The sequence below is a fragment of the Schistocerca nitens genome, chromosome 5 (assembly GCF_023898315.1).
Source record: "Schistocerca nitens isolate TAMUIC-IGC-003100 chromosome 5, iqSchNite1.1, whole genome shotgun sequence".
Classification (NCBI taxonomy): Eukaryota; Metazoa; Arthropoda; class Insecta; order Orthoptera; family Acrididae; genus Schistocerca; species Schistocerca nitens.
The window spans coordinates 466,776,446-466,793,000 of record NC_064618.1 but is presented as its reverse complement, the minus strand read 5'-3'; the positions used below and the strand labels follow the sequence as shown (position 1 = coordinate 466,793,000).

Genomic DNA, 16,555 nt, shown 5'->3' with positions numbered 1-16,555 from the left:
TCAGAGTGCTAAGCATCCTTTGAAAAGGACAAAAACGGTTTGAGTGTAACTGTAAACAACAGTGTTCGTGAAAACTGATTAAGTCTCCTTGTTCTTTCTTTGGTTATTAAAGATTGGAATTGTAAGACAAGAGATGTGCTGGGTCACGTCTATTAAATTACTTGTGAAAGTGATCGAGTTGCTAGCATGTTTCTAAATGATTGTAGCAAGGAAACAGTGCGTTTCCGTAAATGGGTGACAATTCAAAATATTATCTATTCAGTCCCCTCTACAAGTCCGAACAGTTAGTAAGAGGAATTTTAGAGCACCCTGTATGTACAGGATATAATGGGTGTTAGTGTAGATATTTTTCTTGGTGAAACTTCCTGGCATATTAAAACTGTGTACCTGACCGAGACTCGAACTCGGGACCTTTGCCTTTCGCGAGCAAATGCTCTACCATCTGAGCTACCCAAGCACGACTCACGATCCTTCCTCGCAGCTTCAATTCTGCGAGTACCTCGTCTCCTCCCTTCCAAACTTCAAAATTCTGCCAGTATCTCGTCTCCTACCTTCCAAACTTCACTCTTCTGCAGAAGAGCTTCTGTGAAGTTTGGAACGTAGGAGACGAGGTACTGGCAGAACTGAAGCTGCGAGGGCGTGCGTGAGTCGTGCTTGGGTAGTTCAGATGGTAGAGCATTTGTCCGCGAAAGGCAAAGGTCCCGAGTTCGAGTCTCAGTCAGATACACAGTTTTAATCTGCTAGGAAGTTTCATAACAGCGCACACTCCGCTGCAGAGTGAAAATCTTATTCTGGAATTTCTCTTGGCGTCTGAGGACGGTGTACTGTACAACATTACATCGGTATTTACGTCCTTTATAGACTGGTAACTATAGCTATTACAAGTCGCATGTTTTTAGGCTGGGTAGTACCTCCAAGAACATATGGCAAAAGCAAGCCACTAATGCTTATTTCTCCCTCGGCAGCAGGTCAGGCGTTGAATTGTGGATGCATGAACACAGAATGGCTAGTCTATACTGACATAGGTAGTGCGCTTAATGGTGCAGTTATGACAGTGAAGAAAACATAAGGTAGTAAATTGTGCGACGTGTTTGGGGGGAAGACTCTTAACGCAAAGAAAAAACAACGAACACACTGATGTGTGCACACATTAAGGTATCACATATAAAAATATCTGTCCTATGTGTGTCTATGTGTGTGTGCGTGTGTGTGCAAACAGTAATGATCCTATAGCATTCAAATGGATACGCGAGGAACTACTTTTACATCTGAGCATTTTCCAACTTTAAGAATGACGTCCTGTGTTGTATTACTTCCTAAGAAATTTTCAGTCCTGTCACAAAACTGGTTCGATGTTCTGTACGCCCTTATTTTGTTCATTAAACGGCAGTGCGTAACTGTATCGGACGCACTCTGAAAATCAAGGGATATGGAAACAACTTGCCGCATCTCGTGGAGGAGTGGAGCGAACTGGCTTTCACGCCATCGTTGTTTGATAAATTTATGTCTATTGTTATAAATGAGATTGGTGGGCTCCAGAAATGTCCATAACAGGAGAGCATGAAACGTCTCACTGATGTTTTCCACGGTAGGAAGATCTGGAACTGGGTCCATTCACGCCCCTTCGAATAAACACGAGAGCTGCTTAAGAAACTAAGCATCGAAAATGATAAGCAAATCTTTGCGGTGACATCAAATCAAAAGTCTTGCACCGGGCAGATAACCACACGTCATTTGTTAACCACATAGTGCTGAGAGCCCGTGAGCGCCCGACGTACATCTTTCGCGGGAGCACTCTGACTCGTTCACTCAACGGCTTGCATTGTTCGCGTAATAAACTACTTTATTATGCCTCGCAACGATCTGAAAACGATATATGTGGATATTTCACCCTTTCTTACAGGGTTTTAGTGTAGCTTTTCGCTTTCTGGTCGTTCTAAATTCGTTGCGGTTTCTTTTCTACTAGCCGCGCTCGGTAGTAACAGCTGTTTATTGTCAGTAATGAACAGACCACCTGCAGTAAGCCGTTAGTTTTAAGTACGTGCTACAAGACAAAGCGAGATTTAAGTTGTACGAATTCACCATTCTGAATAGGACAAGGACTTATTGGTCAACCCTAGTGGAAGTGAGAATATTTCACGAGTTGACTTCAAACGAGTCTTGTCATGCAGCAGTACACACCGTGTAAGTTTCCATACATTCACGACACGGAGGCTTCCATTTCGTATCATCAATCTGGTCTTCAAGATTGTATATTTCTGAGCATCATCTCCTCCAAGAAGCAGCAATTTTTTTTTATTTTTACATCATTCGCATTGACTTCAAGTGTATTGTTATAGGATTAAACACTAAACCCTCGAGCATATCTGAGAGTGTCGAAACATATAGCACTGAATCTGTAAAAAAAAAAAAATAAGTAAAACATTAAAAAATAATCTAATGTACGTTATACATTGTTAACCTGTGAAAACAAAATGTATCTATGAAGTACGGCAAAGCTAGTTCTTTACGTCTTCTCATTACGAACATAGTACGTCACAGGCGAATTCTTCCTCCAAGTCCCTTATAGTTGATTCTAGACTCGTACGTAGGTGCAGCTAGATTCGAATACTGTTCGAACCGTCCTATTTTCGCTCTTTCATAAATGTTCGGTATCACTCTGTGAAGCCGGCCGCGGTGGTCTAGCGGTTCTGGCGCTGCAGTCCGGAACCGCGGGACTGCTACGGTCGCAGGTTCGAATCCTGCCTCGGGCATGGGTGTGTGTGATGTCCTTAGGTTAGTTAGGTTTAAGTAGTTCTAAGATCTAGGGGACTTATGACCTAAGATGTTGAGTCCCATAGTGCTCAGAGCCATTTTTTCACTCTGTGAAATGCTTGTGGTTTCTTCTGTCAGACCATTCGTGAATGCTCTAGCTCTTCTCCAACTCGGCTAGCATTCTGTTTCTAATGACATATTGAGTGGTGTTCTCTTGCAGGAATTTAGTTCCTAGAGTGTTATGCAGACTGGCTAAAAACTTTCCTCTCATTTCCCTGATGTTAGCGTTTGCCATATTGAGATGGATGAACCCTTATCATAGGTAAAACAATACAAGGTCGGAACGAGATCGAGAAATCTTAAGGTTATGCAAAATTCTCTTAGGGGCTGCCAAGAAAATGTTGATGGGCTGACAGAAGTAATCGATTAACGTAAGAAAAACAAAGTTACTATGTAAAGGAGAGCTAGCTTTTCATGTCCCTAACACGACGCAACATTCCTTATGCTTCGGTTAGTATTAGCAATGGTTGTACATACGGTATGACAAGAATTCAGCAGTATGGAAACTACAACAACTGGCGATTCAGAACGCAAAACTTAAAAAAATTGTTGATCCTTACATCTACCCCGAGAACCAAGAAGATTGCCTTCAAATGTTACGCGATTGCCAATCGCAAATATCTAACGAGTGATGACATGACAGCACAGCGATATTTGTGAAATTCGTTGCGCTTGTCATGATTATTGTGTCCTTTCGAAATTCTCCACTGTCTCACACTTTGCGCTGCTGTTACTGCCTTAATTATGGAACGAGGCACGGCACACAGCTTTAATTTTTCAAGTAATTTTGGTACGTCCATAGTTCAGTCTACCCTATTGCTGAATTCACCTTTCCTTACACCCACTCTCCACCTTTGATAACCATTCCCAGTTAAAAACATGTAAGCGAAACGTAGGTAAGGGGGGTCAGCAGAGCATAGCGGAAGCAGTTAAGGCCCACATCGGGGTGAGCGGTTGCTGAGACGGCGTTTGTTGTCCGTGAGTAGCCCCCAGTCAGCTGACACTGCCCGCTGCTAGCTTGCGTAGCACAAAATGTAGGTGCTTCTGCGGCCTTCACGTGCCCAGCTCGACACTAGTGAGTATGCACGTCCTCGCCTGCAATTTCAAAATATGCAGAAACGCCATACTCTCGGAAATGGCATAAAAGTACACTACTGGCCATTAAAATCGCCACACCACGAAGATGACGTGCTACAGACGCGAAATTTAACCGACAGGAACAAGATGCTGTGATACGCAAATGATTAGCTTTTCAGAGCATTCACACAAAGTTGGTGCCGGAGGCGAAACCTACAACGTGCTGACATGAGGTAAGTTTCAAACCGATTTCTCATACACACACAGCAGTTGACCGGCGTTGCCTGGTGAAACGTTGTTGTGATGCCTCGTGTAGGGAGGAGAAATGAGTACCATCACGTTTCCGACTTTGATAAAGGTCGGATTGTAGCCTATCGCGATTGCGGTTTATCGTATCGCGACATTGCTGCTCGCGTTGGTCGAGATCCAATGACTGTTAGCAGAATTTGGAATCGGTGGGTTCAGAAGGGTAGTACGGAACGCCGTGCTGGATCCCAACGGCCTCGTATCACTAGCAGTTGCGATGACAGGCATCTTATCCGCATGGCTGTAACGGGTCGTGCAGCCACGTCTCGATCCCTGGGTTACCAGATGGGGACGTTTGCAAGACAACAACTATCTGTAAGAACAGTTCGACGACGTTTGCGGCAGCATGGACTATCAGGTCTGACCATGGCTGCGGTTACCCTTGACGCTGCATCACGGACAGGAGCGCCTGCGATGGTGTACTCGACGACGAACCTGGGTGCATGAATGGCAAAACGTCATTTTTTCGGATGAACCCAGGTTCTGTTTACAGCACCATGATAGTCGCATTCGTGATTGGCGACATCGCGGTGAACGCACATTGGAAGCGTGTATTCGTCATCGCCATACTGGCGTATCACCTGGCGTGATGGTATGGGGTTACACGTCTCCGTCACTTCTTGCTCGCATTGACGGCACTTTGAACAGTGGACGTTACATTTCAGATGTGTTACGACCCGTGGCTCTACCCTTCATTCGATCCCTGCGAAACCCTACATTTCAGCAGTATAATGCAAGACCGCATGTTGCAGGTCCTGTACGGGCCTATCTGTATACAGAAAATGTTCGACTGCTGCCCTGGCCAGTTCATTCTCCAGATACCTCACCAATTGAAAACGTCTGGTCAATGGTGGCCGAGCAACTGGCTCGTCACAATACGCTAGTCACTACTCTTGATGAACTGTAGTATCGTGTTAAAGCTGCATGGGCAGCTGTACCTGTACACGACAGCCAAGCTCTGTTTGACTCAATGCCCAGGCATATCAAGGCCGTTATTACGGTCAGAGGTGGTTGTTCTGGGTACTGATTTCTCAGGATCTATGCACTCAAATTGCGTGAAAATGTAATCATATGTCAATTCTAGTATAATATATTTGTCCAATGAATACCCATTTATCATCTGCATTTCTTCTTGGTGTAGCAATTTTAATGGCCAGTATTGTACTTTCGTCTCTCCGACCCCTATCGCCACTTACAGCGGCATTAAGGCGCGGAAACCACCGTACGATGTACCATGCTACAAGGAATGGCGTAACACCTTGCTATCCCATTCACGTAATTTGCACTAAGGGAATTATTGCCCATATTTCCATTGCCTTATTTTAGTGCTAAGACGATAAACGGAACATAATTCATCAGTATACAATGAGGTGACAAAAGTCATGGGACACCTAATTTCGTGCTGGACCTCCTTTTGCCTGGTGTAGAGTGGCAGCTCTACGTAGCATCAACAACTCGTTGGAAGTCACATGCAGAAATACTGAGCCGTGCTGTCTCTATAGCCGTCCATAACTGCGAAAGTGTTGCCGGTGCGGCATTTTGTGCACGAACTGACCTCTCGATTATGCCCAATAAATGTTCGACGGGATTCATGTCATGATCTGGGTGGTCTAATCATTCGCTCTAACTGGCCAGATTGTTCTTCAAACCAGTCGCGAACAATTGTGGCCCAGCGAAATAAAAATGGTTCAAATGGCTCTGAGCACTATGGGACTTAACATCTGTGGTCATCAGTCCTCTAGAACTTAGAACTACTTAAACCTAACTAACCTAAGGACATCACACACATCAATGCCCGAGGCAGGATTCGAACCTGCGACCGTAGCGATCACGCGGTTCCAGACTGAAGCGCCTAGAACCGCACGGCCACACCGGCCGGCCCCAGCGAAATAGCGCATTGTTGTCCATAAAAATTCCATCGGTAAATGGCAGCATATGGTCTCCAAGTAGCCGAACATAAGCATTTTCAGTCAATGATAGGTTCAGTTGGACCAGAACCCACCCATTCCATATAACACAGCACTCGCCATTATGGAGCCATCACCAGCTTGCACAGTGCCTTGTTAACAATCTCTTACCTGAATCCGGGACTCATCTGACCAGGCCGCGGTTTTCCAGTAGTCTATGGTCCAACTGTTACGGTCACGAGCCCAGGAGAGGCTCTGCAGGCGATGTCGTATTGTTAGCAAAGACAGCCGCGTCGGTCGTCTGCTGCCATAGCCCAGGTTTCGCCACACTGTCCTTACGGAAACGGAAACGTTGGTCGTACGATTTCTGCGATTGTTTCAACCAGTGTTGCATGTCTGTTAGCACTGACTACTCTAACCAAACGCCGATGCTCTTGATCGCTATGTGAAAGCTGTCAGCCAATGCGTTGTCCGTAATAGCTAATGTCTGAAATTTGGAATTCTCGACTACACTCTTGACACTGTGCATCTAGGAATATTTAATTATCTAACGATTTCTGAAATGAAATGTCTCATGCATCTAGCTCCAACTACCATTCCGCACTTGAAGTCTGTTAATTCCCGTCGCGCGGCAATAATCACAGCGGAAATCTTTTCACGTGGATCACCTGAATACAAATGACAGCTTTGTCAATCAACTGTCCTTTCACACCTTGCGTTACCGATATTACCGTCATCTGTACATGTGGATATCGCTATCCCATGACTTTTGTCACCTCAGTGTAGCGCCGTCCGCTGTGGACGAGCGGTTCTAGGCGCTTCAGTCTGGAACTATGCAGCTGCAGCGGTCGCAGGTTCGAATCCTGCCTTGGGCATGGATGTGTGTGATGTCCTTAGGTACGTTAGGTTTAAGTAGTTCTAAGTCTAGGGGACTGATGACCTCAGATGTTACGTCCCATAGTGCCTAGAGCCATTTGAACCATTTCTGAACCTCAGTGTAATTCTTTATGAAAACGGGCTGTTTCCGTCTTTCACGTACGTCCACCCCACGTTCTACAGTATTCACTCGCACGTGTTAATCCCTTCACGCCTCTTGCACTCCTTTAATGTTTCCAATCCCTTCAAGGAAAGAAGATTGGAAATTAACATAATGTCGACAAGGAGGCCGTTAGAGATGCTGTAATAACATTGATGAGAAAAGACGAGGCAAGGTGTTGTGAAAGGGATTTCCCATCTGCTGTTGAGAAACTGGCTCAGCATTCGCCTGCTCCCATTTACACAATCCAGAGAAACCAGGATGGTCGAACGGGGACTGATCCATACTACCTCAGATAACACGCCAGTGTCTTAAGCACATTGCACCAATTCGATCGCGTAAATGAAAAAGGAAGTGGCAAGGCAGATGCAAACGGATAAAGAAAAGTGAAACTTAAGTCTTTTTGCGAGAGCACTACGACTAGTATCACCTTAGCAAAGGATACCGTGTTTTAATCATACAACAATACGGGTATGCCGAATTAGTAAAAAAATATAAGGCACTTTTTGATATTTAAATATGCATACAGAAATTCAGTGGCACTGTTTTAACTGCGATACCACCATCTTTGTATGCAGTCTTCCATGTGGCAAAAGCTATTCAGTGCGTGTGGTGCTCTACACTACGTGTATCTTTACACGTAAAAAATGTGCTTCATATATTTTTTACTATTTCGTGAGCGGAAACAGTCTACAGAGCAACATAATGACGTCGGAATTTCCATGTAAGTAGCCTATAACTATAAGGTTTTAATTCATTATTACGTATATTCACTGTTCGCACGTCACTTTTTGCTGTATGGTTCCACCATCCTAAGAAACTAACGCCGCCAGGGGGAAAAACAGCCAACAACTAACATAATAACAAATGAAATCTAAACGTGATCAGCTGTCTGAAGATGAATCTGTTTGTTCGAAACGAGTAACAGCTCAATTTGTGTAAACAGTGTTATTAACCGTAGAACACTATACGGGGGAAAACGTTACATTGTTAGTTACCCGTCGTAAATTTTACTACTCCATATTCTATTCGAAGGAAGTCATAGTTTACACTTTATGCACTAGTTAATTACAATTATAACGGAGGAGGAGGAGGAGATTAGTGTTTAACGTCCCGTCGACAACGAGGTCATTAGAGACGGAGCGCAAGCTCGGGTGAGGGAAGGATGGGGAAGGAAATCGGCCGTGCCCTTTCAAAGGAACCATCCCGGCATTTGCCTGAAGCGATTTAGGGAAATCACGGAAAACCTAAATCAGGATGGCCGGAGACGGGATTGAACCGTCGTCCTCCCGAATGCGAGTCCAGTGTGCTAACCACTGCACCACCTCGCTCGGTACAATTATAACGTCTCAGTGGAACGTCTCCAGTGGTATGTCACGTACAAAAAAGTACAAAAGTCCTGTTTTACACCCTATATTGAAAACACCAGATTGGCGGGAACCCCGAATTGGTAACGACTGCGATCGTAAATTTTACAAGGGTGTAGCAATCTAGAATTAATAGAGGGTGGTTGCTGATTTTTTTTTCTTTGCAAGAATGAATGCTCATAAAAATATTATATACTTGCGTTATTTTTATTCGTGTATTTCTACATCTACATCCGTACTCTGCAAGCCACCTGACGGTGTGTGGCGGAGGGTACCTTTACTCTCCACCGAATTGTAGCAAAATGAGGCCGTGGGATACACGATATATGATAGGCTGTTAAGAAAGTGTAGGATAACAATGATTATGTGGCATTTCGCTAGATTCTATACATATCTTATAACTGATCATAGAGGAAAGTTAGGGAGGATTTACGCATAAAAATGTTAGTTACTATTCAACAGTTGGGAGGAGATTTACTGAATACAAGTGATAAAATACAAAGATGATAGTAAAATATGATAGTATAGCTGTGATTTTGAAAAAATCGAGTTTTAACACCTACCTAGCTAACAATAGGTGTCTGTCTCGGAACAGACATCGCATCTTGTAAATAAACATAATAGAACAATGTGTGCAGCTCTGTTTGTAAACTTGTACCCTTCCCCAAAGAGTTTTCGGATCACTCTTAAACTGCCTGCGACCGCTACCGCACCGCCCTACGCGTGTAACCGTATTCGTTACTCCACACTGCCTGCTGCATTCAGAGAAGCGTCGCTGTATTCTTACGGCGAGGTCGGGCCTGGGTTTTGTCAGAGTGCGCGCAATAAATCGGCCAGTCAGTCGGGGTTACCGCGTGGCGCAATGAGGCGGCCAGACCAGCGTAGCCGCGTTCCCAGGAAATCGGTCGCACCTCTCCGGAAGACGCTGTCGGATGCGCTCCGGTTCGTGGAAAAGGAAAAAGCTCCACCACTCGGTACGTACCTGCAGAGAGCAGTCGGCGGCAGGTATGGCTGGGGAGATCCCAGGTGAAAGCTTCCCAGCTCCGAGGCCCGCGATAGAGTTTCGTGTCTGGCGACCGAGATCTGCCGCCAGGAGGCGCTCGCTGCGGCCACTCACCTGCGCATTTAACAATATAAATATAGATAAAGGATTCTGAAGATCACCTATTGGGATTTTTTGTCATCTCTCAAAGGCTTTTGGCGGTATGAATCATGAAATTCTTCTAGACAAGCTTAAGTATTGTGGTATGAGTGAATTCATATTTACGTGTAAGAATGCAGAGTCCTCTAACTGGGAAGGTATCAAGAATGGTGTCCCACAGGGTTCAGTCTTGGGTTCCTTATTGTTCTTTATGTACAGTAATGCCATGACACCCTATATTCAAGAAGATGCAAAGCTAGTTCTTTTTGCTGATGATACAAATATAGTAATCACACCCAGTATACAAGAAGTAGCTGAGGAAATTGTAAATAACGTCTTTCAGAAAATTATTAAGTGGTTCTCTGCAAATGGACTCTCACTAAATTCTGAGAAAACACAATGTATACAGTAAATGGCATAACACCATTGATAAATATAGACTTTGAACACAAGTTTGGTGCTAAGACAGAATATTCAAAATTTCTGGGTGTGTGCACTGATGAAAAATTGAATTGGAAGATACACATTGATGATCTGCTGAAACGTTTGAGTTCATCTACTTATGCTGTTACGATTATTTCAAATTTTAGTGATAAACATATCAGTAAATTAGCCTGCTTTGCCTCTCTTCATTCAATGCTTTGATTGGGCATCATAATTTGGGTAATTCATCATTAACAGAAGAAGAATTCATTACACAAAAGCGTATAGTCAGAATAATATCTGAAGCCCACCCAACATCGTTCTGCAGACATATATTTAAGGATCTAGGGACATTCGTAATACCTTCACAATACATATACTCACTTATGAAATTTGTTATTGATAACCGAGCCCAATTAAGAAATAGTAACAAAGTGCTTAGCTACAACCCTAGAAGAAAGATGATCTCCACTATTCTGGGTTAAATCTGACTTTGGCACAGAAAGGGGTGCATTATTCTGCCACAAAAGTATTTGGCCATTTACCACCTAGTATTAAAAGTCCGAATGATAGCCAACCAGCAGTTAAAAACAAATTAAAAGAATTTTTGACTGACAACTCCCTGTACCAGATAAATGAATTTTTAGATATGAAGTGGTAAATGTAAAAAAGAAAAATTAATTATACCGTGTAAAGAAACCTCATGTTGTACTGACACGTTCCACATCATTACGAAATGTCGTATTCATGATCTATGGATAGATATTAATGTAATGTGCTGCATTGTGCGCCGAAAAATGGGAAACTATCAGACATTAGCATACGAGGGAGAGGGAAATTCCTCTACGAATGAACAGTGAAGTATTTATCACTGTCGGCGAAAACTTTTTCGTAAGAATCTCTTACACTCCGTATACAAGTGCCTATTCTTTCCCTGTCCTGCAGGTTACCATTTTAAATATAAAATACAGGAAATTATTTTCTGTGTAGCACGATGTTCTGTGCCGTATTGGCTAGTGTTCGAAAATATTTATAAACAAATCGTTAATTCACTTCTGCTATTCTGGATTTTCGTGATTTGACTTAACTGTTAGCAGCTTAAGGGAAAAAAACGGGGCAGCTGCAGGGTAGAAAAACATTGTTGCTATTGTGGTATTCAGCCCAGAGACTGGTTTGATGCAGCTCTCCATGCTACCCTATCTTGTGCAAGCCTCTTCGAATAACTACTGCAACCTACATACTCCAGAATCTGCTTACTGTATGTATCTCTCGGTCTCCCTCTACGATTTTTACCCCCCCCCCCCCCCCATGCTTCCCTCTGGTATTAAACTGGTGATCCCTTGATGGCTCAGAATGTGTCCTACCAACCGATCCCTTCTTCTAGTCAGGTTGTGCCATAAATTACTTTCCTCCTCAGCTCTTTTAAGTACCTCCTCATTAGTTATGTAATCCATGTATCTAATCTTCAGCATTTTTCTGTAGCACCACATCTCAAAAGCTTCTGTTCTCTTTTTGTCTAAATTGTTTATCGTCCATGTTTCGCTTCCATACACGGCTACACTCTATACAAATACTTTTCGAAAGGACTTCCTGACAAATCTCAACTTGATGTTAACAAACTTCTGTGCTACAAAAACGCTTTCCTTGCCATAGCCAGTCTGTATTTTATATCCTCTCTACTTCGACCATCATCAGTTATTTTGCTCCCCAGGTAGAAAAACTCATCAACTACTTTAAGCCCGCATCTCGTGGTCGTGCGGTAGCGTTCTCGCTTCCCACGCCCGGGTTCCCGGGTTCGATTCCCGGCGGGGTCAGGGATTTTCTCTGCCTCGTGATGGCTGGGTGTTGTGTGATGTCCTTAGGTTAGTTAGGTTTAAGTAGTTCTAAGTTCTAGGGGACTGATTACCATAGCTGTTAAGTCCCATAGTGCTCAGAGCCATTTGAACCATCAACTACTTTAAGTGTCTCATTTCCTAATCTAATTCCCTCAGTATCACCCGTTTTAATTCGACTATTTTCCATAATCCTCGTTTTGCTTTTGTTGATGTTCACCCGTAACTTATTAAACTGCTTGTTCGGTAAATTTCACACCTGTAAACACCTGCTTTCTTTGGGTTTGGAATTATTATATTCTTCTTGAGTTCTAAGGGTATTTCGCCTGTCTCATACATCTGGCTCACCAAATGCAAGAGTTTTGTCAAGAATGGCTCACCCAAGGCTTGCAGTAGTTCTAAGGAATGCTGTCTATTCCTGGGGCCTTGTTTTGACTAAGGTCTTTCAGCGCTCTTTCAAATTCTTCCCGCAGTATCAATATCCCATTTCATCTTCATCTACGTCCTCTTCCATTTCCATAATGTTGCCCTAAAGTACATCACCCTTGTATAGATCCTCTATATACTCCTTCCACCTTTCTGCTTTCCCTTATTTCCTCAGGACTGGTTTTCATTATAATGTAACAAGGATAGGACACAATTTTCATAGGGCTGTTGGATCGGATTAGAAAAAAATGTGATAACTTTCCAGCAGTTTACAATAACACAGTTTCTGCTATCGCAATTTTCAGCTGTAAAATCCGGAATGTGACAGGTAGGACACAGGGAAATCTGTGCGCCGTCCAACTGGTTTATCGCAGGTCGTCCAGTGCGACTACATCCGGCCGGTAGCTGGCGAAAATGGTGTACCGCGCTGGGGACTGACGACAGGTTACTGGCAGTGCAGTCCTTGTGTAACAGCGGCGTGCGTCAGCGGCTGTGGCAAACATCTGCTGTGTCGATTACAGCGATTGCCGCGGCTGATCACTGATAAAGTGCGGAGGGAAATCCGAAACTCATGTCGTCAGCAGTAGTAAAGAATGAGGGGCAGTTGCATCCGGGATCACATTCGTAGTATCTGTAAATTTACAAAAAGATGTCGACAGTATTGAGTAGAATACATTCTTTATCGTTCCACAATTGTCAGGGACCAAATCCTGGGAATGAAAGATTATCTACCACCTGTGCAGAAACCAGACTGCGGTTATAAGAGTCGAAGGACATAAAAGGGACGCAATAATGACAAGTGGTTGTCGCCTATCCTACGTGTTATTTAGTGTGTACATTGTGCAAGCAGTAAAGGAAACTACGGAGATATTTGGACGAGGAATTAAAGTTCATTGAGATGAAATGCAAACTTTAAAGATTTGCCGATGATGTAATTCCATGGGAGACGATGATGAAGTTGGAAAATAAGTTGAACGGAATATTCTGTTATGTCAGTATGGTTACTGCAACAAGTACAGCGTCTGTTTTCTGCTCACCCCTAGTTTCTGTCTCTGATGATTCCGATGCTGAGGGAACCTTAAGGTCTTAACCTTATACTACTTGCATCCATAACAGAGGTGCAAGAACAAAAGAAAATGGAGTGGAAAGGGGAACGCAGTTCATTAGATAACATGCACCCAGTATTAAGTGCTATCTGCGTCGTACAGTACGACCAACTACGCCGGCCGTAGTGGCCGAGCGGTTCTAGGCGCTACAGTCTGGAACCGCGCGACCGATACGGTCGCAGGTTCGAATTCTTCCTCGGGCATGGATGTGTGTGATGTCCTTAGGTTAGTTAGGTTTAAGTAGATCTAGGGGACTGATGACCTCAGATGTTAAGTCCCATAGTGCTCAGAGCCATTTTTGAACTTTTTGCACCTCTAATAAACCTTCGTCGTCGAGTGTAATGTACCTGATTCTATTAGTGGACATTACAATCCATGGAATGGTCCAAGTTGCCGGGAACAGGCAATGGGAGGCTGGGCAGCGAGTAGCGGAAGTGAGCGCAGAATCGTGAAAGCTGGGCAATAACATGAAGTGTTGGTAAGTTCTCGTATCACTCTCAAGTTTATGGGTGGGAAATAAGGTGAAGCATTTCGTGTACGTCAAAGTGGCACTTCGTGCTAATAAACTTTTACAACTGGCTGACTTGACCTGTCTGGCGTCTGGTGGGAATTGGGGCAAGAAAAAGTTGCCCGTTTACCTTTCACCTACCCTTGACGTTCTGCAGTACATACTGAAGCTACATTGGTTGGTTTCTAGCGTCTAACCAAATGCGACGAACAGAGTACAGTTCCGCGGCGAAGAAGAGATGTCACTAGGAAGTTTAAACCAGTGAATATTAAACTGGCAGAAACACCACAGCTTTATTGCGACAGCGTGTTTCTGTGTAACTGAAGACGAACGTGACTCATGAAGGCGTAAACACAACTACCGCGGCCAAGTGTCACACATAATCACATAATCAACGACGCAAATGGGAAGTTCGTGCTGAGACATCAGAATATCGTAAACACTGCACACTTAAAAACAGGAAATTTTGTACGACGCTCGAGGTTTATTTGCAGCCCGTTCTCTGTTGCCGCTGCTCTTGCTGTTGTCGTTGTCCATGCATGTGCGATAACTTGTTTTGCTTCCTGGAGATAGTGACCTCCGACTCTGGAGGTACTGTCACCTCGTCGTTACCGGCAAACTTCTTCAGCATTGCAGCAAATTACTGCCGTCAAAAGAATGCTTCAAAGTTTTGGGCTTTGTGGTAGTCGATGTCATTTTAGACGCATTGACCTCTATTGGTCAAGAATGGAAGCGGGAACTGGTCGTGGCTCTGTCTAAGGAAACATCCTGTCGTTCGTTAACAGTGATTTAAGAGATCCATGGCAGATCTAAATCGTGATGCAATGACGGGGATTTGCATACCGCTTCTCGTTGTTCTGTCACTTTTTTCGATGACCGCCCTGTACAGATGCGAACATCAAACGATTTCCCAAGAAAGAACACGATTTTTATAAAACAACAAACTGGTAGCCAAGATCGCAGGAATTCTTTTTATTCCATGATTACCGGTTTCTGCTAAACTAAAGTCGCCATCATCGGATCTTAGGACACATACAGGTTACAACATCAAGGCAAACAATGGTGATATTAACAGTTGCCTGCGTGTTACAGGCAACTATTAATGTCACCATTGTTTGCCTTGATGTTGTAACCTGTATGTGTCCTAAGATCCGATGATGGCGACATTAGTTTCGCCGAAACCGGTAATCATGGAATAAAAAGAATTCCTGCGATCTCGGCTACCAGTTTATTGTTTTACAAGCATCTAGATCGCTCCCACTTGAGCACAATGTGCTCCCTACAAAACACTATTTTTAGTTAAGCTAGAGTGTCAGCTACCATAATTTGACTTTTTTTAAAACAAATATCCCCGTCTATTCTTGCACCAAACGGAGCTCATTAACGTGTCCTATTCTCGTAGCGAATTTGATACAAGTCTCTGTGACTGTATTTGTTTTCTGCCGCCACATTCATTTAAAGGTCGCAATGTGTACAGCACCAACTGCGCCTATCGGAATACATCGATTTACCTGTTTTAATTGATAGTGTTTTGAAATAGAAATACAGACAGTCAGGTCTTCGGTTAAATGGATGTGGTAGCAAACTACCCAAGAACCACATTCCAGCTGGTCGAAACACCAAACTAAACTTCCTTAAACAGGCAGCTGTAATCGAAAAGAATTTGGCCGAGACCGGCGTGGTTACTGTTTGAAACGTTACATTTTTCTCAACTTGTATCCTCAACAGACTAATGCTTGCGCTCTGACAAAACAGTGGAAATGAAAATGATATTGGGACATAAACAAGCCATTGGTCCAGTCACTGTTAGTATAAGATCAAGCTGCCATCAAACCTTAGTACTTACGACGAATGGTCTTACTGGACGTAGTATGTACGCCCTTGGCTTCCTTTGAAACTGACTCAGTCAGCCAGTAACAGGGGGGGGGGGGGGGGGGGGGGGGGGGGGTCTACAATCTAACTACGACTCCGAATCACGGTGGTGCTGGTCATTCCTTCACTTATCAGTGACAGAAGTGGAAGGAAGGATAAATGGCAGAAAGAAAAGATCCTGTGTCCGACAGAGGAAAGAATCGAGAACCTTTACAAAGCAGCCAGCGACCCTGGAGATTATATACGTCAGTGTTACAGTCCCTGTTAGATTTCATCAAGATAATGAGAAATTCAGAATTGTAAGGGGAATTAGGTACGAAGATTTCATATCGCTAACATTGTTCTCCGCAGTGCTCAAGGAAATTTTCATATCCTTAAAATTGCGGAAACGAACAACCAATACGCGTAAATATAATTAAATTTACATCAGACATCTTCGCTTTGCGGGCGCCGTTATATAGTTTATCTCCTGTGCAGGTAAACTTTTGGCTGAGACTGTCACTTACTTTCAATACAAAGCAGTCCATATAGCTCTTGCAATCATACCACAAAATACCGGCAATTTTAAGAGGACTGATAAGAAGTTATGAGGTACTGAACAGAATCAACGGGAAAGAATTATGTGGAAGACACGTACTACAATAAGGGCTATGATGATAGGACATGTGTTAGTAGGCCCGAAAATAAATTGTAGTAAGACTACAATAGTGTATAGTCCGCCTCCATAGTTGGGTGGTCAG

The 16,555-nt window shown here is 43.6% G+C and overlaps 1 protein-coding gene and 1 non-coding gene across 2 annotated transcripts in view; one reads left to right on the top strand and one right to left on the bottom strand.

Moving 5' to 3' along the window:
- The window catches only part of LOC126259244 (UNC93-like protein), a 246,046-nt gene that overhangs the window by 58,929 nt on the left and 170,562 nt on the right, over nucleotides 1–16,555 (top strand). The window lies entirely within an intron of this gene.
- On the bottom strand, nucleotides 8,399–8,471 carry Trnaa-cgc (transfer RNA alanine (anticodon CGC)). The gene has a single exon. It is a non-coding gene; the product is annotated as a tRNA-Ala (tRNA).